The sequence below is a fragment of the Miniopterus schreibersii genome (assembly GCF_964146895.1).
Source record: "Miniopterus schreibersii genome assembly, chromosome: 2".
NCBI classification, from domain to species: domain Eukaryota; kingdom Metazoa; phylum Chordata; class Mammalia; order Chiroptera; family Miniopteridae; genus Miniopterus; species Miniopterus schreibersii.
The window spans coordinates 35,119,993-35,145,639 of NC_138102.1; the positions used below are offsets into that span (position 1 = coordinate 35,119,993).

Here is a 25,647-nt window from a genome sequence, read left to right on the forward strand (position 1 = left end):
GCAAACAAGGGCCACGCGGGAGTCGCTGGGTTGGGACATCCACTCTCTGGTCTGCTCCCGCGTGAAGAAAATGAAAACCCCAGCCCTGCAAAAATCCATCAGGCAGTCGGGCGGGGCACTATTTTACAAAGAGACTAGCCTCTACAAAGACAGACAAAGGCTTGGTACTAACAGGCCTCTTTACTGATTTCCTTCGCCTCCTTAAGGTCCCCTTCACAGAACACAAATGAAGAAAGTCTAAAGGGTCCTCAGCCAAGGACCTGCAGTCCATTTTTACAGATGGTGAAACTGAGACCTGAAGCAAGACTCAGAGAAGATTTCTGTCAATATTCCCCCAAGGAGTCCAAAGTTGAGACCCTCATTGTGTCAAAAGACCCAGACAGGAGTGGAGTTCTATTTAAGGACACTAACAACCACCTCAAAATATCCCCTGGGCTCCAATACCAAGCGTTTAATGTAAGTTGGTTTCAGCAGCTGGAAATTCCTAACATTAAAAGAGAGAGAGAGAGATGAAGCTCACTGCCAACTAACTGTGGCATAAATGAAATGCATGTCTTAAGAAACTATGTTAACTATTAGTTCTTGATGAGAAGAGACAAGACTTGCCGGGGTGGAGGGGTGCAGGGTACCCTGGCAGATTGATTTTCACATCCACAACCCCCATGGGAGCCGGTCTCCTGGTATGTTGTGCCAGATGAACGTGGGCCTTATCACTTATCACAAGATCCTTTGGAAGTGGGGGAGACTAGGTCAAATGCTCTTTCCTGTGTGTATGACTGTGATTTGGGTCCTTGTGGCCAGGTACAGGGGTTTAGCACCCTTAACTCTAGATTCATTTGCAATGTCTGATTCTCCACCTCCTAAGTGTACCCTCTGGGCTCCCTCCAGCCTCCTGGGTTAAGAGTGGTCACCTATCCCACCAAGAGCCAACTTGCAGGAGAAGCAGTTTCTTCCATCCTGCAAGGCTGGGCTTTGTGTTCGAGGGGGAGGGGGGCGAAGTTGGGATCTGTCAGTCCCAAGACTGGGGCATGCGGCCTACAACCTCCGCCCGGTCGGGAGCTGGAGGAGTCGCTCTAGGGCGGGAACCGCCTAGCCGGGTCAGGAAGCTGGTAGAGTTAGGGGGTGGAGAGAAGCAGAGAGGTGTGCCAGGTCCCCCACCCCCACCCCCACCCCCATCCCCAGCAACAGGTTTGCAAAACCTAAGTCTGCGTCTCCGAGGAGGCTCCAGTCGCAGATCTGGGTGATATTTTTTGCACCTCTTTTTTTGGTCCCTGTCTCCCTTCTAATTTTTGCATGAACAGGCCCTAGGCCAGGGTAAGGGATGTTTGGCCCGGAACGCACGGGCGTGCGCCCCTGCACACACACACTCACACTCACGCAGAACTAAACCCCCCGCCCCGGCCCCGCCCGTGCACTGGGCACATGCTCCGGCTCCAGGCACCTTGCCAAGAGCGCGCGAGCACTCTGCGTGGCACACTGGCTTAAGTTCCTGCACGAAGTGGCGGGGGTGGGGTGAGGAGGGAGGGGTGGGTGGCGGTGGACGCTGCCGACTGCTGGCGGTGCGCACAAGTTCAGTGCTCAACTTCCCGCTCTTAACGAGACCTGGGATCCCTTTGGAGAGGCCCTCGGGAGCTGGCGGCGGGGCTGGGAGTGGCGTGGGTAAGCTGGCCGGCGAGGGGCGCGGGCGGCGGGGCACGAGGGCGCGACAGGAGAAGGGCGCGAGGGTGCCCGCAGCCCGCCGGACGCTCGGGAGAAGTCAGCGCGAGCAGCTGTGACTTCACCTATTAGCCCCGATGTCTTTCCGAGGAGCATGGTGGAGTTAAACAGCCCACAATGGGCGCTCTGGGGCGCCTCCAGCCTGACCTCCACCCGGGTTTAATAGTTTCATAGGAACTTCATTAAATCAATTACTTAGTGAGCACATCATCATTTATTTGTAATTAGCAGCGAGGAGCGCGTTCTCTCTCCCAGCCCGCGGCCCGGGTCCCAGCGGGGTTGGCGGAGTTGAGCAAGCACTTTTGTTTGCTGGAGTGTTGACTCCCGGCATTATTCGGCCCGGGTAATCTTTACGTCTTAATCTAGCATTCAGGGGGCGAAGGGAAAACAAACAGGGCGCAGGCCAGAGGCCAGCTCCGCCGTCCCAGTCGCCCGCGGAACACGGCCCTCGCTCCGCTCGCAGGGCGCGTCTCCGCGGCCCCCTCTCCTCCCCGGCGGCGGAGGGGCCGAGGGGCTCGCTGGGGGCAGAGGGGTTGACGCGAACGAGCCAGGGCAGGGGGGCTCGGACCGCAGTGGCGAAGGAAGACGAGATGAAGGAGCGAAAAGAGGAAACCAGGCGCAGGAAAAAGAAAAGCACGTCCTGCGAAGCGAGCACAAAAGGCAAACGTCCAGGCTCGTGCTTGTGCGCGGACGGCGTTAGAAGGGGACTGCGTGTGCGTGCACGTGTGTGCGCGCAGGGTGCGCGTGAAATCGCTTCCATTTCAGCCGCGGGCAGCGGGGCTGAGAGGAGCGCGAGCAGCAGGGCTGGGCCGGCTTGCGCGGAGGTAGCTCGCTAGGTGTTGGGGCTGCAAAAGTGCTTTAATTTGGGGACTGCATCCCCGGGCGCAGCAGCAGAGCGGCCCACAAATTACGAGCGAGTGGTTAGCTGGAAGGGGGAGTTGCTGAAAGCCTGGCCAGGACCTGCGCGTGCGGAGCGACTCGAGTAACAGCTCCGCGAGGAGTCGTGATTCCTTTGCAGTTGTAACCATTTCCCCCCACACACTGCAGCGCCGGCCAAATACTGTGCGGATAGTAGGAGCCTTGGCTCCGGGGGCCAGAAACGTGGGCCACGCACCCCTGCGTCCTTGCCCCGACCCGATTTTCGCTGCAAGTTAGAGAAGTCCGTCTAGCACAGAAACCTTTCAACTTCTGCTGGCGATTCCCAGCCCGGGAAATGGAGGGGACCCGAGAAGGGCCAGGGGGGAGGCCAAGGGTCACTGATGCTCCTCTCGGGTTCACTCTGGAGGGGGCGAGTGTGAACAACTGTGAGGTTAGGAAAAGGTCCCTGGGACGTGCACGAGTGGGCTTCCAGAAGAAACAGTGGTCCCAGAGGAGGACCTTGAGGTTAGTCTCTTAGGTGGACCCCGTGTATCTGTAAGTTTTTGAGGAGAGGGCCTTGAATTTCCCCACTGGGTTTTGTGGCCAGGCCAGTTTGATTCAGGATAGTATTTGGAGGCTGTGAACGTGTGAAGGTGCTCGTTGCTTTGTTAGTGATTCCCTACAGACCGCATCAGAGTTTGGAGTGGCTGTACTCTGGTGGCCCGGAAGAGAGCTTGGTGGCTGCAGTGACAGGGTCTGTCCCGGGTTGGGAGTGGGGAGGAGGGAGTTGAAGTGTGGCCCAAAGGCCTCTTGATTCAGCTGAGTGTGGCTGTGCTCCTGGGAGTGGCTAGCTTGCAAGGGACTCTTACCTGGGTTCTCTAGAGGCCTCCAGTCTGGTGAAAACACACTTGGCTCCCAGGAGGGGGTCTTAAATCTCCAGCTTCCTCGCTCCCCCATTCTTCCCCTTGTTCCCCCTTTCCTCGGGGCTCACCATCCTACCCTCATTCTGTTCCTTTTTCCATCCTCGGTTTTGCACAGCTGACTCACAGGTCACTTGGCCCTCTACCCCGGAGTCTTATTATCCACCCTTGTGCCTGCTGGACACAGGCTGAGAAAGAGACAGGAGGCTACTCAGATCCTGTTTCCAAATAGGCCCGCTGGAGTTGCAGAGCGCCCACTGAGATCCCCAGCTGCTACCGACCCACCCCGATGGCCAGAGAGTTTGGGTCAGCCTGAAAAACAGGAAATGGATGGAGAGAAGTCCATCAACTTGCAAGTCAGCAATCTTTTAAAATATAAAAGCACTTTGCATACTCCCCACCCCCTCTCCCCAAGTTGAGTTCCTGCTGAAGTAGTTAAAATGGTCAGGCTTCCAGAAGAATTACAAGGAAAGTCAAATGTGTACGCATAAAGGAAAATATTTTCTTAGATATATCACCAAACACTGTAAATACAAACACACCTTCGAGTCAATTGAGCATGTTTCTGTTCTGGTATAATGAATACCTACGCATGTTAAATGTATACTTGGTCAGATAAGTCTACACACACACACACACACACACACACACACACACACACACACTCTATTATAGCATATTTAAATCCAACCTGCAAATTATCACGGCCTATACATCCTGGACCTAACCAAATTTAGAACAGCCTTGAAGCAAGCAAAACTTAGAAAAACTACATTTAAAACAAACTTAAAATGTTATTCACTCCTGACTTCTCTCTCCACTGCTCCCTCTTCCTCCCACCTCCAACACCGTTTAATAAAATAGCATCAGTTGGAGAAAAGAAGGCAAGTCAGGCAAGCATTTTATTTGCTGGCAGGGAATTTGGTGAAGCGGTTGATGCAGAAAACCTGGCTGCTGGCTGCAAAGTTTTCTTAGTGATATTCAGGTTATGCATCTCTCCCCTAGCTCCAAGTCCTAATAGCGTTTAACCCATTCACTGGCTTACATCTCAGATTCTGTTCTGATTCTGACTTTACTGGCTGTGTACATTGCTGGTGCCCTACTTGAGGCCGCCCCTGCCTAGTGGGAGCCCTGTCCTCCACCCCCCACTTCCTTCCAGTGGGGCTTCCCTTCCTTACTGGCCCGCTCCGCTTATTTGTCTGGGGTCCATGCCATTGAGCCTGTCAGCCTGAAACTAATAGGCATCATGCTCACATTCTGTCATCTCTGCGTAGGGCTCTGAACAGGCTTCTCTCATCACTAGCTGCAGGTTTCATCTTCCTGTCCTGGCAGGGAGAAGAAGGCCTGGCACTGACATACTGTAGAGGCAAAGCTGGGCCAAAGCCTTGTGAGGGGACCCAGGAGCTCTTGGCAGCCTGGCTTTGGGTAATGATGTGTAAGGGAAATTTAAGGGAGTGCCCAGGGGAAATGTGGATTATGCTAATGTTTGTCTCCCTTTAGGGCACAGGGCAAAGGTTCTACTGCTGTGATCATTTCTTAAACTGGCCCCAAAGAGGAAGCATCAGAAAAACCCATGGCTTAGGTAGAGTGTCTGTGTGTTCCTGAGAGAAACTTCTCGGTAGGCATTGGCCTCCGCTTGGGCCTTCCCTTTCCGCCTTCAGACTCAACAGCTTTGGTGGTTTTCAGGTCCTGTTGCTTATAACAGTGAGGGGCAAACTTGTGCAGTGATTCTAGGCATGTGCTTTTCAGGAGTGAAGAACCCCAAAAGATGGAACAAGTCCTAGCAAGGAAAAGTCCTGGCAGCTCCAGGAAAAACAGTGCGGTCGAACCAGTGCCACCGCTCCTCACCCACTCTGCTTATTATTTCTAACGTTGACTCTCTAGAACCTGTCTATCCATTCCATAAATCAGAGGACTGGGATGGTCCAGAGAAAGAAATGTGCCCTGAAAGTGTCTTTGGCCCCTGGCCAGGAGATTTTTTTCCTGAGACTCCTCCAATCTGAATGATGCCTGTTAGGAAGGCAGTGAAGAAACTGCTCCATGAAAAGTATACTTCTTGGTTCTTTAAGTTCCTTTTTGAGGTTGGAACTGGGTTTTAATGGGAAGTTTTCCTTGGGCCAGGTGGGTGTCTGGGGAATTGTAGACATAAAGCTTCTCATTTCCTTCAGGGCAAAGGAAGCTTAGCCTGGGCCCCGGGGAGCCAGGGGCAGCCTCTCTTGGAGCTTAGCCTGGGCCCCGGGGAGCCAGGGGCAGCCTCTCTTGGAGCTTAGCCTGGGCCCCGGGGAGCCAGGGGCAGCTTCTCTTGGAGCTGGGCACTCTGAGGCCCTGGGGACAGAGCTGTGGGTCCCAGGCAGGGAACTCAGCAGGAGAGGACATGGGAAGTTGTAGAGAAACTTAATGTCCATTACTTACGTGTTTTTCGACCCATTTAAAAAATGCCTGTAAAATATATATATAACACAAAAGCTACCATCTTAACCATTTTTAAGTCTACAGTTTTGTGGCATTAAGGACATTCACATAGTTGTGCGGCCATCACATCATCCATCTCTAGAACTTTTTCACCTCCCCAAACTGATAACCTTTATTTTGCTTTCTATTTCTATGAGTTTGACTACTCCAGGTACTTCGTGTGAATGTAATCATACAACGTTTGTCCTTCAGTGTCTGGCTTATTTCATTGAGCGTAATGTTCTCAAGGTTTACCCATGTTGGAGTGTGCAACAGAACTCCACTTATTTTTATGCCTGAATAATATTCCAGTGCATGGATAGATGTGATTTTGTTTACCTGCTCATCTGTCAATGGACATTTGGGTTGTTTCCACCTTGTGGCTACTGTGAATAATGCTACTAGGAACATGGGTGCGCTCACACGCTTTTATATGTACATATGTACCTATATAATATAGTTTTTTATGAACCAGTGTAAAACACTTTAAACTAAAGGGGAACTCCAGCCAAGAATTTAAAATAGCAGATATTTCACTTGGATCTGGCTTTCTGAGGTCAACAAAGTGCAGCTGGAATCCACTGGAGAGCCAAAGCATTGTGTTCCAGTTCCCTGGTATTTCCATCTGTGTGTGTGTGTGTGTGTGTGTGTGTGTGTGTGTGTGTGTGTGTCCAGCCCTACCCAGTGCTGCTGCTTCAGAGGAACTATTAACACATTAATATTATCAATAGCAGGCAGTGCCTGAGCCATTAGGGATTTATGAAAACATCTGAAGCAAGTCGTTTCAAAGCGCTGATTTGTTTTATAGTCAGTATTACATTTTATGACAGGCTCTTTTGCCAGCAAAATGAGCGTATAAGCATCATACACAGCTCAGTAGACGGAAACTGGTGCCCTGGGCTGCCCCACAAATTTGTGTTCCAGATCCCTTGGGAAGCTTCTGCAATTTGCAGACAACTGCTGCCCCTTTGCGAAAGGGTCGGCCCAGGACTTCATCGGGAGTGTGCCCGCCTTACATTTTCAGCCCTAGAAAAACGATTGCCCTTTCCCTTTCTGTCACTTTCCTCAAAAATATTCCTTATTCCTTAGAACACAATAAGAAAGCCAGTCTCCGGTAGACCAAGGCCAAATATTTCCCTGGCCACTGCTGCTTTTGGGGGCAAATTCTCTAGTTCTGGATAAGTAGTCTCAGCCCTCTGCTAGGACGGTGGTGCCAAAGAAAAGGGACAAGCCGGTCACCTGGAGAAAACGGATGTATGTTCCTCAGCTTCCCTGACTCTCTCCCTCTCATTCAGACATCCACCACCTTCACCCACCCCTGTTCTCCTGCCCCCAACATCAATCCAAAAAGAAGACTCTGGTGTGTGGGTTGGCGGTGGGGGTGGGATCTCAGTGGCAAGGAGGGGAAAAAACATCCCTCCTCCTTCCAGCCCCCCCTAGAGCCGGGGTTTGTGGGGCCGTCCCTCCCGCCCCTCTCTGGGATGGGAGATAGCACTAAAAAGTTCCTTCTCAACAGTTCCCAGGGAGCGGGGTTTGTAATATTTTACAGCCGCTGTTTAACGTGTCCCTACCTAGTTATTAAACACGAAAGGGAGTAAATTAAAATGGCAAAGTAAAATGAAATAAAAGGCGTCTTTTCTTTCTGTAAAGAGACAACACCTAATTAAGGAATATTTGAATCCCACAAAAATGCAGACTCTCATGGGTGACATAAAACTTCTCCTTTTAAACCAGGAACAAAACCCAGAAAATTGGGGACAGGCCCAAGAGGTAGCCCTTTAAAACAAAAAGTTCCTTCCTCTGGAGACTTCTGACTTGTTTCCCCCTTCCTTTTTTCCCCCTTCCACAGTCCTGGGGGAGGATTAAACTCAGACGACTCCTTTGAGCTGAAGTTTCTTTGGGCCCGGGCCAGCCAAGCGTGCAGCCAGCCCGCGCCTCCCGCCCGCCGCCCCGGCTCCTCCCCGCCCCCCCCCCCCCCCCGCGGCGCTTTCAGTCCCGACGCACAGTTGCATCCCCGACTCTCCTTTGTCCCCTCCCGACGGCTTTTTTGGGGGTGGGTGACACTTTCTCTAACTCCCCCATCTCTTTTGCGGGGAGCTTCCTGAAACAACACGCCCACGCCATCTTCCATTTCCCTCAACCTCCCAGAGCTTGGAGAGGGGGACCTTCTGTTTTTCCTCTTTGGCTTGTATCTGGTTCGCGGGGAGATGCCGAAAGCTCTGGCCTCCTGCAGGGATTCCGCCCCGGGTCCCACGTTCAGCTCTCCCCAGCCCGAGCCCGCGCCCCGCCTTCCCCCGCAGGGTGTGGTCTAGTCGCACTGGAAGCCCTGCTTTGGCCTTTGCTCTCAGACCATCCTCCAGGTCGCCCTAAGGCTGTCCTGAGGCACCTGCTGGGAGTAAAACCCAGAAAGCCTAAGGGGTGCTGGAAGGTGGAAGGACCTGGCTTAGCTCCGCCAGGAAGAGAGCCTCCTGCCTCTGATCCGCCCGGGCAGGCCCTCCTGGAGGACAGCAAGGGCAGGGACCTCTCAGGGGCCAGGTCAGAGTCCTTCCCATAGTGGTGGCTGAGCTCCTTCCCTCTCCCTGTAGCTATTCTTTTAGGAGAGACTCATTTTTTTAGTCCTACATTGGGAGGTGGGGGGAGGGAGGCGGGAAGAAAGCTGCAGGGAAGCTAAAAAAAGGATTGATGTGTCTTCAGAAGGCTACAAAGTAGTGTCTTCAGAAGGCTACAAAGTAAAGACTTTTTTGTTTCAATGCTCACCCTAGGATATTTTTTTCATTGCAGAAGAGTGGAAAGGAGAAAGAAAGAGAGAGAGAGAGAGAGAGAGAGAGAGAGAGAGAGAGAAACATCGATGTGAGAGAGACACATTGACTGGCTGTCTCCTGTATTCGCCCAAGGGGAACTGGGGATCCAGCTTGCAACCAAGCTACGTGCCCTTGGCCAGAATCGAATCTGCGACCCTTCAGTCTGCCAGTTGATGCTCTAACCACTGAGCCAAACCAGCTAGGGCTAAAGACATTCTTAATAACTCCTCACCCCAAGCTTGCCTTTCTGATATTTTAGGACTTTGAAGGTTTGAAAGTCCTGCAGAATTTTCCCCAACATCACAATGCATAGGATAGAGCCAGAGGTTCCCAGATTCCTGCTTATTAGACTGAACAGTAAAAGAAAATCGTTTTTTTCTTTTCAAGAAATAAGGAGAGGCTATTTTGTTGGCATTTCCTTTTGGGGATAGATCCTATGTCTGGCTTTGCCTTTTAACAGGGTAGTCATGGATGGCACCAAAGTAGCATGTAATAGAAGCAATGTCTGGCCTCGTGGGTGACATAAAACTTCTGATCTGCTACAGAAACATTTGTGTGCTGGCTCTGCCCAGGTCCAGGACCCAGGCCTCTTAGCTGCAGTCCTACCTTCTCTTTCTTCTCTGAAACATGAAGGGAGGAAAAAAAGTGTTTTAAAGTTCTTTAATTCCTTTCATCTACATTAAAATGCAGTGCATATCATATTTCTGAGTAAAACCCTGGGTGGTGTTTTTAGAAAATATCTTACATCTATGTTATATCTACCTAACACTTTAAGCCTTGCACACATATTAACTATTAATTCACATACTACTTCTCTAAAGTAGAGTGGGTTGGCTCTACTATTCTTGTTTCTGGGGTGAGGAAACTGACTCAGAAGCTTAAGCTCACACAGTAGCAAGTGTGGAACCAAATTAGTTCAAGTCTGTGTTTTGTTTTGTTTTTTAAACCAAAGCATACTACATAGCAATAAAAAATTTTTTAAAAAAGAAAGTGATATTGTGATTTGGTGACCAGATCTCTCAGGTTTTCTGACATAATAGGATCAGGGGAAGAACATGGTTCTCTCAGTTGCTCTTTCAAAAAAGCATCCTTCTTTACTCAGATGGGTAAACAGAAAAAAAATGGAAGTTTGTCCCACCCCATTCCTAAGCAACACTCCAGGCCATGGTACATCTTCTTTGATGTACAACATAATATTTACACTGAGAAGGCCCTCATCATCTTTTCCATTCAAATTCACCTTATCTCAAAAGTCAGCCCATCCACCATCCCTGTCTCTAGTCTTGTGTGATCATTCCTTTCTTTGAACAGACCTACAGTGTCCTCTGTAGTCATGTGCTTTACATAATATAACATTTAAATCCACAGCAAGGCTATGAAGCTGATGCTTTCATTATCTCCATGTAACAGATGAGGAAACTGAAGCACAGAGAGATTAAAAATCTAGTTCAAGGTGATACAGTTACAAGTGACAGAATTTCTCTAGTCTGGGCTCCAGAGTCCATTTTTCCTGACCCTTATACAATGCTGCTTTTCAACTCTAGGGCACTCTTAAGACTGTTAGGCATCTTGTATGAATTATCTCACAACTCAGTGAGTGCCCTTCCCCACATGATGCTGTACAATCTCCCTATGGCATATACCCTATTTTTGCCTAAGGTGTGTAAAAGCAACTTTTATCTTTCTTAGGTAATTATAAGCTGCTTGAGAGTGGTGGCTGTATTAATCATTTTCAAATGTCCTGTAATACCTATTACCTATGCAATGTGCGTACTTGATACACTTATTTTTGGAATCAAGCTAATCAACTGGAAAATCGTTTGTTTCCCAAGTATTTGTTGAGTACCAACTATGCAACAAGCACTATTAGGCTCTGATAAGCAAGTCAGAGAAGAATCCTGCTGTTAAGAAACTTAATTTTAATGGCAATAGATGATAAACAGATAAGATACGAAAGCTATCAGGTAGTACATTTGAAAAATCAGGATGGGTGATCAGAAAGGGCTTCTTTGGAAAGATAAGATCTAAGGTTGACCATGATGACTAGAAGGAGTGAGCCATGCAAAGAGTTAGAGGAATGGCATTCTAGGCCAAGGGAATAGTTTGTGCAAAGGCCCTGAGGCAGGAAGGGGACTGGTGCCCAGTTACTTTAGCAGTTTTGCAGACAATGTTAGCACTTGTCTTAGCTCAGACTGCTATAACAAAATACCATAAACTGAGTGCCTTAAACAACAAACATTTGTTTCTCACAGTATTGGAAACTGAAAAGTCCAAGACCAAGGTGCTGGCAGTTTTGGTGTCTGATGAGGGCCTTTTCCTCATTTGCAGATGGCTGCCTTCTTGCTGTCTCTTCCCGTGGCAGAGCGAGTCGCTTCCTTTTCTTATATGGGTGCTAATTCCATCATGGGAGCCCCACCTTCATGACCTCATTGAAACTTAATTACTTCCCAAAGTCCTATCTTCAAATTCCACTACATTGGAGATTGGAGCATCAACATATGAGTTTGGGGGGCACACAAACATTCAAACCATAGCAGTGCTATTGACATTTGGGGCCAGTAATTCTTTGTTGTTGGGGGCTTTCCTGTGCCTTGTAGGATGTTTAGCAGTATTCCTTCCCAGCCCCAGCCCCAGCCCCAGCCCCTGGCCTCTACACATGAGATGCTAGTAGTAACCTGTTCCCCTCTAAACTGTGACAATAAAAAATGTCTCCAGATGTTTTCATATGTTCCCTGAATGGAAAATCACCCACCCATGGTTGAGAACCACTGAATTCATGGACCCTAAAGATGGCCAGCATGGCAAGAGTGTAATGAATGAGATGGGATATGGTGCAAGATGAGGTCAAAGAGATGTAGGCTGGACTCAGATCATGTAAAGAGTTTAGATGTTATTAGAGGTGAAATGAAAGCCATTGGAAGGGGTTAAGCTGGGGCATGGGATGTTGTAATTTACTTTTGGGGGCAGAGGGAGAGACTGATTGCTATGTAGGGTAGTAGGGGGGGCAAGAGAGGAGCAGGAGGTCCTGGGAGCAAGCTATTGCAGTGGTCCAGGGGATAGGGGAATGGAGATGGAGAAGAGGGGACAAATTCTGGCCAAGTTTTAGGTGACTAGTTGACAGCACTTGCTGAATCCACAGTGAGAGGTGAGGGAGGGAAGGATGAAGGAAAGACTAACAATTTGAGTGTAGCAGTGCCATTAGAAAGGCCTTAGCCGGTTTGGGCAGAAGACCATTGTTATAGAGGTGCCAGGTAGACAAGATGATATACAATTCTGGAGACTCAGGGAGAGGTTAAAGAAGTGGGTTTGGAAGTTTGGGGCATGTTGATCTTTATTGGTATTTAAAACCACAGGACTGCCCCGGCAAGTGTGGCTCAGTTGGTTGAGCACCGTCCTGTGCACCAAAAGGTTGCAAATTGGTTCTTTGTCAGGGCACATGCCCAGGTTGTGGGCTCGATCCCCAGTAGGGGGCGTGCAGGAGGCAGCCCTTGATGTTTTGCTCTCACATCAATGTTTCTCTCTCTCTCTCCCTCTTCCTTCCCCCCCTCTAAAAATAATAATAAACACATGACTGAGTGAGATCACCTAGAAGTAGTGTGTGAGTGCACAAGAGAAAGGAGCCCAGAATAGAGCACGTAGAGGAGGAACCAGAGAAAGGTCCCGATGGAGCTCTCTGTGAGACAGGAGAGGATGGTGCCATGGAGTCAAAGTATCAAGAAAGCTGAGTGGTCAGTTGATTGGGTGACATAGAGCCTGCTGAGGCCTTTAATAGGGACAGCCTCTATGGCCAGGTATGAGTGGAAAGCTGCTTGGGTGGGTAAGGTGAGGAAAGAGAGTGACCAGAAAGCTTTCAGGAGGATGGCTGTGAAGGGAGCAGAGTGTGGGGCAGGAACAGATGGGGGGCCAAGCTCCCAGGAGTTTTCTCAAGACAGGAGGTGGTGGAACATCTTTGTGTGCTGATGCAAGTGCTCTCATGGTGGGCAGGGGGAGCAGAGAGATTGTGAAAGGTGGATGGTGCAGGAGCAAGAGGGGCTGAAATTTTTTAAAATTTATTATTGCAAAATATATATAACATTTACCATTTTAGCTTTTTTTAAATCCTCACCTGAGTATATGTTTTTATTGATTTTTAAAGAGAGGGATGGAGAAAGAGAAAGAGAGAGAGACATCTATGTGAGAGAGAAACATCTATCGGTTGCCTCCGGCACACGCCCTGACCTGGGATGGAACCCACAACCATGGGGGCGTGGGATGATGCCCCAACCAACTGAACCACCCAACCAGGGCCATTTTAGCTATTTTTAAGTGGACAATTCAGTGGCATTAATTACATTAGAAACATTGTACAACCAGATTGTATTATTTCCAAAATTTTTTCATCACTCAAACTGAAACTCTAATCATTAAGCAAGAATTCCCTGTCCCTCCTTCCCCCAGAGAGGCATTTCTGATACGAGCAGGACACTTCATCCCCAATAACAAGAGGGGAGGCACCGAGGACGGCTGGAGGTCGGGGTGCCCTGGTAGTTCTGGTGAAGGGAAGACGGTGGGGCTTCTATCAGATGGCTCGTATTTGCTCATGGAAGCACGAGAGCGAGGCGAGGGAGGAGTGTGTGAGGAGACGGGAGAAAGGTGGAATAGCCATTTGGAGAGCGGGAAAGTGAAAAAACTGGGGAAGCATATTAGGATTGGTGGCCAGTGTCCAATGTCCGCTTGCTGTTTGTGCGCTTGGAATTAAAGTCCATTCCTGTTGCTGTGCGATCGTCACCTCCAGAATCATCACCCCAAACCGAAACTCGGGGTGCACTGACAGTAGCTCCCCACTCGCCCTGCCCCAGCCCCGAAACCACAGGCCGGGGTTTCTCCCCCAGCAGTGTCCCGTGCAGACACGGACGGGTGGGCAGCCGAATTCCACCGGGCTGGCTAAGGAGAGGGGCGGGGAGAGGGGGTAAAAGGAGCTTGAGCCAGAGTTACACTGGTGGGTCATGAAACTTGGCCTGGAGAAGTGGCAGGGGCGCGAGGGGCCCCAAAAAGCTGACTGATACTGGAGTCCAAAAGATGGAGCTGTCTTCTCTCCTTTCCTCTCTCGTGATGCTGTAGATGGCAGGAGTCAAGCCACATTTCAAATTTATTACTTAATATAGTTCCCTATGGCTCGTGACATCCCTGAAGAATGTTCTGCGGAAGGGCCCAGAACGGCCACTTGAGTCACCTGGCATCGCTTCCTCCCCCTACCTGCCGCAGGTCCCTCGGATACACGCACCCAATTAGGTAAGAGAAGAGGCATATGGTGTTTATTTGGGGGAAGAGGTACACTTTCTATGAATAGCGCAGCTATGTGAACAGACAGGCTGACAGATGATTCCACTCTATCCGATCACACAATATGGGCACCCACACTGTGTGAAAACCCCCAAAGCTTCAGGAACTTGCAAACGTCCTCTGTGCTTTCTGCGTCTCAGCCCTTGCTTTTCCCTTTGAAACTGAAGTGGAGGTGGAAAGGCCCTCTCTCACACGGTCTAGGCTCTCTCCTCTGAAATTCCCTCTGAGCTCGCCTCTGGTGCTTTTCACGTCGCTGGGCTATTTTTTGCATTTTTGATGAAATCATCCCTTCTTCACAATACGCTAATTATCCTCCCTCATGATTGTGTTTTTTAATTTTTGTCTATACATTTTTTGGGGGGAGGAGGGACTATAAATGCAATTCCTAGAAGATGCACTTGCACTGTGTATAGGGCTAGAAGGGAAGGGATGTTGGCTGGGGCCATCTCCCACAGCACAAATGTCCTTGAGGAGGAAGCTGGAAGCCACAGGGGGTGGGTCTTCCCATAATGAAAGAAGCTAAGGCAGGTCAGATTGTATATTGCAACCCTGGATTAACCGATTGATAGACGAATGTAATCTCACAGAGTTATGTTTCCGAATGGCTCAGCTAATGGTTATTGAGTGATCACTTTTAGAAGGTGTACTGAGAACTCTGTGTATTTTATCTTACTTAATTCTCACAACCTCCCCTCCCCGGGAGTTGAATTCTATTTCAATTCCCATTTTACAGGTGAGGAAACTGAGGCACAGAGAGATAAACTTGTGGAACTATGAAGTGGTGGAATTGGGGCTTAATCCAGGCAGTTTCCTTTGGATCCTAAGGCAGAACGCTTCCCAACTTTTGTCATAGATGGAATTCACAGGAAGTGATATTTTATGACACAATAGGTAAATTATGAAGCTGCTCACAATCTGGAGGGCCCTGGCTCAGGGACTCCTGTGTCCCAGGCTGCACCTTGGCCCCCTGACAGCTGAGGGGATTGCCCAGGGTCTCGGCTCGCCTGTGACCCATTTCTGTAGTACCCTAGGCAGCAGGTGGGTCTCAGGTCACCTTTTCAACCAAATTCTGGTTATATTATGATTAAGCTCTCAAATGGGGTGCAGGAAAAAATCCCTACTTTAGGGCTCTGGATAGTTGGCTCTCGGTTTTGTAGTTTTGTAGGTCAAGGGCAAAATGGTTCTGGAAAAAGCATAGATTCTGGATAAATTAGGACAGATAAATCAGGTCTTTGTCATGTGACCTTGGGCAAGGTATTTGCTATCTGAGTCTCAGTTTCTGTTTCTTTTTAGAATTTTTAAAATTGGTTTTAGAGAAAGAGAGGAAGGGTGAGAGAGAGAAAGAGAGAGAGAGAGAGAGAGGGAAACATCGATTTGTTGTTCCAATTATTTATGCATTCATTGGTTGATTCTTGTATATGCTCTGATCAGGGATCAAACTTGCAACCTCAGCATATCCAAAAAACACTCTAACCAGCTGACCTACCCAGCCAGGACGAGCCTGTTTCTTTATTGATAAAAAGGCTATAATAAACAGCACTTCATTGATTTGTTGTATGAAATGTAAGAGTTTATGTAAAGCAACTGGGAGTGCTCCCTCCTAACTGTTAGCCTCTTGGTCTCCTTCCTCTCTTCCTCCACTCTGGATTTTTCTTTCTGGGAACCACAGTGATACCATGCTGGAGGGCACTGGTCTGGGAGAGCCAGGCAATAGCCATCTATCACCAAAACCACTTATCTTTATTTATGGGGACACTGCTAGCGACATCACCCTTTCTTTAGAACTCTTTTCTTATGAAAAAGCAGTCCTGAGTTTTGTTGGCAGGAGTTCACAGGTGTCAAAACTGTTCACGAAACAAACAAGCAGAACTGTGCTCCAACCATTTCCACTTCTTCCACCCTTGCTTTTACGTGGTCCACTTCATTTAATTTTTTTCAATATTTTATTTCCTAAGAGTTGATTTATCCCATGTTCGTCCAGTGGTCTGAAAGTACCCTGTTTTACAAGTTCCCGAAGAGGTGTGATACTGACTTTGATACATAGACCAGGCAAGGTATGAGTAAACGAGAGACTAGTTCATGATCAAAGTGTGAGAGTAGCGCCTGGACTGTTTTCTGCCATTGAGAAAAACAATTACACCCCCTCCCCAGTACATCATGGAGGGATTCACTCCCAGACTGGCCTGTGAAATCCTTGCGGCGGTGAAAACAGCATGGCAGCTCTTGTTGGATTTCGTCTCCTGCCCTAAGGAAGGGGCTCATGCTCATCAAGAAAAGACAGAACACTGGGTGAGCAGAAAGGAAAATGTTAAGGAGTGACAGCTAAGGGGTGTTTTTCAGATCTGCAAAATTAGGCTTGTATTGTCCATTATTATCTATGTGGTTCTGGCCAATTCACAGAATATCATCAATGGAAGGACCATTTTCCCAAGTGAATTGCACCAGGAAATAGAAACCAGCCCACAGCAGTTGAGCAGGGGAGAGGCCTTGCATGTCTGGGGGGAGGGTAGTCACTATCTCTGGCTTATTCGGGTGTTGTCAGGCAGCAAGTGCGTGTGTGTGTGTGTGTGTGGGGGGTAAATGTGTGCTGATTTCCCATCCCCAAATGTCTTGTTTTCTTCCACAGAGGGTGGGTTCTAAGATGCTTTGCTGCGATAACAATCTTCTAGCTGCCCCGACGTCCCTTTCTTGGTAACATGTTTCAGAACTGGTGTTGCTGGGCCCTTGTCCAGAAGATAAGAATCTGCTTTCCTTGGCCATCCATGCCCGTTTCTTGGGACAGAAGCAGAGTTTGTCTTTCTGCTGGTGGGCACTTATTCATGTTGACTGGTGAGATTTTCCTGGATCCCACACCTTGGCAGTAGACTTTGGCTTTGTTCCCAAGAAAGCCTCCCCCTCCCCCTCTCTGCTCCCTCAGCCTCCCCGTTTCTGTTCCCGTTCCTCCTGGAGCTCCTGCCCCCACACCTCTTCCCTCCCCTGACCTCCCCCTTCATCTCACCCCTAATCTCCAGAACTTTTGTGCTCTCACTTTGGCTCCCCTGTTCGTAGCATAAATTCGGGACCTGGGCAGACACTCGAAACAGTGACCACTCTTCTGCTTGGTGCTTCCTGTGCCCGCCCATGGGCCAATTAATAATAAATCAGTGGAGCGTGTGTCAGTAAGCCTTACTTTAAGTTCTTGGAGACAGCGCTCAGGGAGGCATAAGGAAATGGCAGCCCTCAGAGTCCCTGCTGTCCTGTACCTTCAACACTTCGGCGCTGTTTAAGGGAATGCTGTGGGGACGTGTTCCGAATGGTGTTCCCCGCTAGGCAGGGGAGCGTTTGGGAGATGGGATTCAGAACACAGAGTCCAGTGGGGCTCTGACATCTTCAAGCTCTAGATATTCTCGAACTCACCCCGTGGCTGAGGTTCTGATGCAGGCAGTCATGGGGATCTGGGTGAGAAAGTGTGTTCTGAAGCAGCTAAGTGCAGAGCTTCATTTTGATTTCTGTGTTACCCGTCTGCATGTGTGGACAGACACAAAGCTCATTGTCTCCTGTTTAAGATGTGCGGTTATGATTAATACCAATGTTAAGTGTTTATTGCACATCAGGCTTCACACACATGGGCTAAGTGCTTTATACGATAGTCTCATTTATTCCTGAAACAGCCCCATTAGGTAGGCATCCAATTATTATTTCCATTCTACAAACGAAGAAACAGAGGCTTAGGGGTTACATGGCCTGGTCATAGGATATGTGGCAGAGACAGGATTTGAAGTCAGTTCTGCCTGGTTCCAAAGCCCGCACTCCAAACTGCACAGCCGACTGCCTCCACTTCGAGTATTCGGGTTTGAGTGATTTATTTTCTTCATGTCCAGCCTGGTCTCAGAACAACCAACTCCTTATAGCTCTTATTCCTGTTCCTCAAGCACTGGCTGGGTTCCTCCTCTGCTCAGAATGAATGATGGTGGGTGACTGGGATGACATCCGGGTGGCCTCCCACGGCGTGCTCCCCGGACCAAACCAAATGGTGAGATCAAGCCCATTGGGGGTGTCATTTCCTCACCCCTCCAAAAGTAATTCAGTTGTTTCTGCTTGTCAAATGTTTCTGTTTCCTTGCTAAGCCTGTATTAGTCATTGGGCTGTGTCAGTATGTGAATGGATTTACTGTGTTCCAACAGCTGCTGAGCTCCAAGCACTTGCCCCACACATGGCAGAAACAGGAGCTGGGAGCGGGGTGGGGGGCAGCGAACAACCAGGATCCCCACAATTACATCCAGGCCCCGAGACTGGAGAGAACATGCCAGGGTAGAAACTGTCATTCTCATATTCAGAAGCGATCTGCCCCCATTCAGCTCCCACCCTGGCAACGTGATGAGGATATTTTGTGCGTGGTGAGGAGACGGCTCTGTGAAAATTTCCTCTCTGAGGCGTGGATCCTCCCCACTCGGAACAGAGCCCATCTGTCCAACAGTGTCTGAAATAACACTGGACGGCCAGCAAAGGAGTGTCCATTGTCACATGCACATTTGGACCGCAGGTAGTCCTCATGGGCCCCTGTAATTCAAGTCAAAACAGCCTCTTCAGTGACAGGGAGGCAGGGAGTGAAAGTGGTAGTTGTGATTTCAACAAGCCAGAGGATTGTTTTTCTAAGAATTTCTGCCAGTGGCCACTGAGGATTCTTTGTGTGCAGCACCTACGGGAGATCTCAAAATTTAGGCAGCTATCAAATTCCAAATTAAACACCTAGGTGCTGCGGTGCGCTGGGGAGGCAGCCGGGTCACATGGGTATGTGCCTGGAAAAGACCAGAATTTGACTGTACTTGCTGCTTTTTATGGAAACCCTCCTAACTGGCTTCCCCAACATCAGAGATTAAATGCTGGGGTTTAGAGCTAACTGGCCAGTGGAGCTCAGAAAATAGTCAACTTTGAACCTCTGGCCTCAGACTTTTCTAGAGTGGGTTATTATGATCCAGTCATGTGGAGGTTTTTTAGTTTGTTTGTTCGTTTTTTTACCATTTTTACACACAGTGGGAACTTTAGCTTCCATTTGGCTTTTTGTGCCTCCTTTTTCAGAGGTGAGCACTGGTCAGATTGTTGCCAACAATTTCTCCTTTTTGCTAAATATTAACTTCAACATCAGTGAGGGAAAGAATCAAAACGCGTCCTCCAGGATTGAGGTTTATAAGAGAGCTCTCATGGACGTGGGCTGTGAATCAGAGTACTGGCTTCATATCCTGAACCCGTGCTTCTCTGCTCTGGCTTTGGGACCTTGGGCAAATGACTTAGCATCCTCTAGCCTCAGCTTTGTCATCTGTGCAATGGGCATAATGGTAATGAGAACTGACGTATTAGATTGTTGTGTGAATTAAAATGAGATAATTAATAAAATGCTTAGCCCAGTACCTGGCACAGAACATAAAATTTACTATTTTAAACATTTTTAAGTGTCACAAAGAACATTGACAATGTTGTGTAACCATCACAACCATCCATTTCCAGAACTCTTTTGTCTTCCTAAACTGAAGCTCTACCCGCTGAAGAGTCTTTCCTTCCTCCCTTGGCCCGTGGCAACCACTATTCTGTTTTCTGTCTCTGTGAATTTGCCTACTCCAGGAACCTCATGTAAGTAGGATCATACCATATTTGCCTTTTTGTCACTGGCTTATTTTGCTGAGCACAATGTCCTCAAGGTCCGTCCACATTGTAGCATGTGCCAGAATTTTCTTTTTAAATTTTATTTTCCTCCTCCACCTCCACCTGTCCTTCCCTTGTCAATCACTACACTGTAGTCTGTGTCCCTGGCTCATGGGGTTTTTTTTTTTTGTGTGTGTGTGTGTGTGTGTGTGTGCGTGTGTTTTAAATATGTCTTTATTGATTTCAGAGAGAGGAAGGGAGAGGGAGAGAGAAAGAGATAGAAACATCAATGATGAGAAAGTCACTGATCGGCTGCCTTCTGCAGCATGTACCCTGACCAGGAATCGAACCACGATCTCCTGGATCATAGGTCAGTGTTTAACCATGCCCAATGGGCAGAATTTTCTTTTTTTTAAGGCTGACTAATACTCCACTGTATGGATGTACCACACGTTGTTTACCCATTCATCTGTTGATGCCCAACCTGCACAGTGCCTGGCACATGCTGAATGTTTTAATAACTGTTCCTCCTCTAAGGAATTAGCAACGTGGGTGTGTAGGACCAAGTGGTTTTAACTACTAGAATCTTAGCTTTCTCTGACAAGCCCTATTTGGAGACAGGTGGCAACATTGGCAGTTTGATTTTATGGGCACCAAAATGTCGATCTGGCCTTAAAGGTGCTCTCTACCAGTTGGCATGGTGCCTGGCATCCCAGCGGGAAGGTTACCTGTTAGCATGGAGCCAAGCTGCTGGGAAGAGCAGTCTAGCATGTCAGTGTGAGTGCCATGGGCTGGTCACTTAGAGCAAATCCTGGGAAGGCTGTCCAGGATGTGCATGCTTGGGAGAGGCAGGGAGAAGACCAGAAGCTGGAGACCTTGTTTAGGCAGCCTGGGATGGATGGGAAGACCTCAGATAACCCAGGGAAGGTGCATTTTTTAGGGCCAGCACTTTTGTTCCTGGGTCAGTGGCTGCAACAGGGGAAATGTCCCCACTCACGTTGGAATTTCTGTGTGGCTTCTCCATTCCTTTGCACAGTTCCCACTTACTCCATGATCTCTGCAGTCTCCATCTCCCATTCACCTTCTTTGTTTCCTGTCCTGAGTGCACCCCACACATATGTCTCTACTTCCTCGCTTCCTCCTACTTCTTTGGGTTTTAGTAGAAAATCTGAGGAATTTACTAGAAACCCAAAAGGCTGGATTTTTCCTTTTTCTAGATGGCAGCTAGCTTCAGGCTAAAGGTGCTAAGTGGGATTTAGACAATAAAACAAGGATTTGAGAGAATCCAAGAAGTTGTTCTTTCCACATTTGTGAGCACATTCTCCGGCAGAGGGGCCATGGCAGGTGATGGGGATACAGGTGACAGAGGCACTCAGTCCCGCTCTATTGTATGGCCAGGGACAAAAATGTAGAAGCCAGTGATGTGGACAGTGTAAGTGTGATGGGTACTATAATGAAGGTCATGCAGGGGCCAATGCGGACACGAAGGAGCATTTGGGGATTGGTGGGTCAGGAATGCTTCAAAGAGAAGGTGACACACAGCTCACTCAACTCACGTACAGCATGACATAATTGGGTTTGGAACATACCAGAATCCAGGAACCCAGCGTGCTATTCTATATATGGAATTACTCAATTTCCATTATATATGGAATCACTTAATTACTCAAAATCTACTCCATTTTCCTATTCGGCATTGGAAAATGAAAGGCCATCAGCTGGGGGCTCAGGCAGACTTCATTATGCTGGGTCTCTGTTATAGCAGTTGCTTTACTCATTTTTCCCTAGGGCACCTTCCCCTCGGGACTGTTGGGGGATTTGCATATTGATGCTCATGAGGCTTTGAAAACCTTGTGCAGAAAAACGTATTAGGTTAGTGTCAAGTAAAAAGCATGGCTTGTTTACATAGAGACGGTCAAACAACAGGAGTATATATCAAAGCAACTTTAGCTATTCTATTGATCTAAGGGAAAGTGAGACAATGTTAAAACATTATACTTTAAAACTCACGAGTAAACAAAAAATACGAAAGGAGAGGGAAACTTTCACTGTGGTTCAAACTTTGGTCATTAAAATGAATAGAAAATGTAAACAAACATCCCCATGCACTAAACTCAAGGGGCTGTTGCCCTGGCCGGGTACTCAGTTGGTTAGAGCATCACCCTGATACGCCAAGGTTGGGGTTGCAAAGGTCAGGGCACGTACAAGAATCAGTCAGTGAGCGCATGAATTAGGGGAACAACAAATTGCTGCCTCTCTTTCTTGCTCTCTCTAAAAATTAATAGATAAAAATTTGAAAAATAAATTGGAGGGGTTCCCATTCACAAAATAAGGAATATTGTTAATCATTAGTATTACAGAATTTTTTCAGGCCCTTCAGAACTGGGACCTGGATATCCAAATCAAGTTCAAACAGCGTGACCTCCACTGTGTATGATTTGAGTAAGAGACTGGTTTAGGGGTGTGCTTAATGCTTCATTTATTTATAATCACTCTGCAAATCTCTACTGTATGTATTTCCCCCCCAGATATATTCATTTCCCCCTTCAAAAGTTGGTACAGCCTGGACCGGTGGCTCAGTTGGTGTATAGAGTGTTGTCCTGTGCGCCAAAAAGTTGCAGGGCACAGACCTAGGTTGCTGGTTTGATTCACAAGTTGGGGTGCGGGTGGGAGGCAACCTATTGATGTTTCTCATGTTGATGTCTCTCTCTCTCTCTCTCTCTCTCTCTCTCTCTCATCAATAAGCATATCTTCGGGTAGGGGTAAAAAAAGTTGGTACACACGTAAGGTTAGTGAGTAGTTAGTCCACTGCTAGAATGGCTGGAGATGGGAGTGCAGCACTTCATTGTCTGCCAACTCAGCAAATATTTTTAAAACAATTAAATTTTGTTTTACAAGTTGTGAATCTACATGTTATTTTACTGTAAAAAGAAAGTGTAATATTCTCTATGTTTTTTATTTTGGGGATTCCATCACATAGTTTTTTTGTAACTCTAGATATTGCCTAAAAAAATAGGTATTAAAATGACTGCAGTGATTTTCAGGCATGTATCCAAATATTTTCTCCTATTTCTAAATACATAGAAAAGTGATATGCTTGCTTTCTTAAAGGATTTTCCAGGGATTACACCCTTCAAGTAAAGTGATCCTGAATTGAGTCTGCTTGTCAGTTTCATTAAGAAGGCCGTAGCTCATCTTGGCATAAATATCCTCCAATGAGGCTCCGGAACGCTGACCTCAGTGCTTGCTTGCGAGGAGCAGCCAGAGCAGGGAAGCTTTCTAATTACAGTTGGAAATATCCTAAGAATTATTTGTTTATTTTAGAGATAGTGGTGCCACTAAGAAAAGACTTCTTTGTGGGTTTGTGACTTTTCATGAGTAGCAAAGCGAAATCTGTAAACAAAGGGCCTCTGGGGCAGATGAGGGAACTGGTAAAATGAAGGAAGATTGTTTCTTCTCTAATAGAAATGTGATGTGGGCTAGAATAATAACTGAGGATTAGGTGATCAAGACTTTCAGTTGGACAGTGGAAGTGCAGCAGACAGTTGTCAACATTTTGTTGAAGTCATTCATATAAAACTCTGAATCATAAGTGAATGGCATACTTCTTATAAGTTTACCAAAATCATAAAATTGTTGATAATAACAACAATGTGATCTGAGCCTGTCATGGAACATTAATTTTGTGTGTTAGGCAGGGGAGGGCTTGCAGCTCATGCTATTTTGAGGTGCTCCTGTTAGCCAGGGGTCATGGGAATTTGCCTTCCCTGTTGCTATGTCTGAGGTTGAATTGATTATATGTGGATTCTGTGGAAGATTTTAATGTCTTTCTTTGTTGGGAAGAATCTTTGCATAAAAATGCTTTTGAAGAATATTTGCAATGAAGCTGGGGACCATTTAGGAGACTGGCATAGAGATTCTTCTAGACACATAGACAAGGGAGAACTACTAGAGGGAAGGAGGTAAATGCATGGGATTAACTAAAGGAACAGCCCAAGAAATGGGGAAATGAGCTGATCTCACCATCAGTCTTGCTGGGGAGCATTTTTAGGAAGGGGACTCAGATTGTGGTGCTGGGGAGCATTTTTAGGAAGGGGACTCAACCACACCACTTTCTTTCCTGGTGAAGTACATGAAGTGCGGATTATACCATAGGTAGCCAAATCAATGCTGTGCTTCTCTCTGGAGAATTAAGGCCATGGAGATGAGGGAAGAGATGCAGAAGGCAAAGATGGTGGATGGGATAAAAGTGAAAAGCTTATTGCAGTGCCTCCAACTATGGCATACAGAGAAAATAATAATGTTTTTATAACAACTGGGCAGTTCTTGGCAGGAGATGACCAGCTTGGATGCTCCAGCCATTCCTGGCGCTGTTCAGCCACCCAAGAGCTAAGGAGATCAGAGGCTCAGGCACATACCTGTGACCTGTTCTTTCATACGGACTGAGGAAACTCTGGCCTAGTGAACATCATGAATCCACAGCAACAAGGTGGAGGTCATGGAGCCCTTTGAGCATCTGATGAAAGTTATGGGCCCCTTTCCCCAGAAAGACCGTTATGTACTCACACATAAAAATTTGTTTACAATTTGAAGGGATGCATGGAAATGCTCAAGACTTGTTTAGATAATTAATCAAGGAAAAGGTGTTGATGAAGAAATAAGGGCAAAGTCATATGGATAAATTCAGCAAATCAAATTTAAAAATCCATCTAAAGAAGGATACAATTACAGACTTTTAGGGTTTTTAAAGACCTTCTATAAAGCTCTGGCTTTGGAAATGGTTCAAATGCTAGGGACACTAAGCAGAAAATATCCAGGCCAGGTAACTTGATTCAAACAATTGAGCACATTGCAGTGGTTGAGCAGATTACTTAGCTCCACGTTGTCTACTTTGTAAAGTTAGTAATGTTAACTTAGTCAGGGTGATTAATTGGTAAATGGTCAGTTAGTTCAGTGACACAATTTTAATTTCTGAATCCCTTTCTTTCAAACACTTTTCAAATGAAATCTTCTTTAAATTTCTCAGTATGCATGGCAGAATGGGAAGTGTGTTGTGAGGGATACCCTTGCATGGATTTCCAAGTTTGACCCGGGCGGCTTGGGCATTTTGCCTCCAGGGCTCTGCTACTTGGTTCATAGGCATTTGTGCTGATTGGCTCAGCTTCACTTGCCCAAATAAGCCCATATGTACTCAGAGTACCTGGAGTGCTACCATGACAGGTACTCAAAACAGCACATTCAGGGCTAAATGCCTGACCAATTATTTCTCAAACAAAATGAAAAACAGATCTGAAAAAGACTAAATGGTGAGTAAGGGATGGAGCATCAGTGTTACCTTGAATAATGTATGACTTCTGTTAGTTTAATCTCAGGTCTCACATCACGTGAAAGTTGTGTCTTTGCAAAACACAGCCTGGAGGGAAATTTTGCCAGTGTCGTGCTCTGGTGAGTCAATACGCATTTAAACAGTTTTGTAACAGATTATTTGCCAACGGGAACAGAATGCTTTGGCAACGGTTGCCTTTGAGGGAGCTGTTCTGTTGCATTAGCTTATTCCATATTTCAAAATAATTTCCAAATACCTCCTAGTTCTTGTAGATTCTCTGAAACTTCCCTCTACTGGTGAAAGGAAAGAACTGACAAGTAGGTGAGTTTATGTTGCCCTCTGGTGTCTGCCAACCCAAAACAAAGAGCTAGAACTCAAGAAGGGGGTAAGAAGTAGAAGGAAGTAGAAAGAAGACACTCCATACCAGAAGTTGGAGAGATGGAGAGGGAAGGGAATGGAGAAGGGAGAAGGGAGAAGGGAGAAGGGAGAAGGGAGAAGGGAGAAGGGAGAAGGGAGAAGGGAGATGAGCCTGGCGTGTTGTACCCATTGGATCCTCTTCAACTCCCATCTGGCTGAGGAGGAGAGTGATACCCCCAGGGCTATCTGCCTGATGAACCTGGAGCCCCCATGATCT

General features: G+C 47.4%; 1 long non-coding RNA gene across 2 annotated transcripts in view; it reads left to right on the forward strand.

Moving 5' to 3' along the window:
• The first annotated feature begins 1,523 nt into the window (after window positions 1-1,523).
• LOC308552207 overlaps window positions 1,524-25,647 on the forward strand; it is a 97,903-nt gene continuing 73,779 nt past the window's right edge. The window contains exon 1 of one of the 2 annotated variants that reach the window (XR_013998113.1): window positions 1,524-1,659. This is a non-coding gene — a long non-coding RNA (uncharacterized lncRNA). The remainder of the gene's footprint in view (window positions 1,660-25,647) is intronic. The other variant, XR_013998114.1, reaches the window with a different exon arrangement.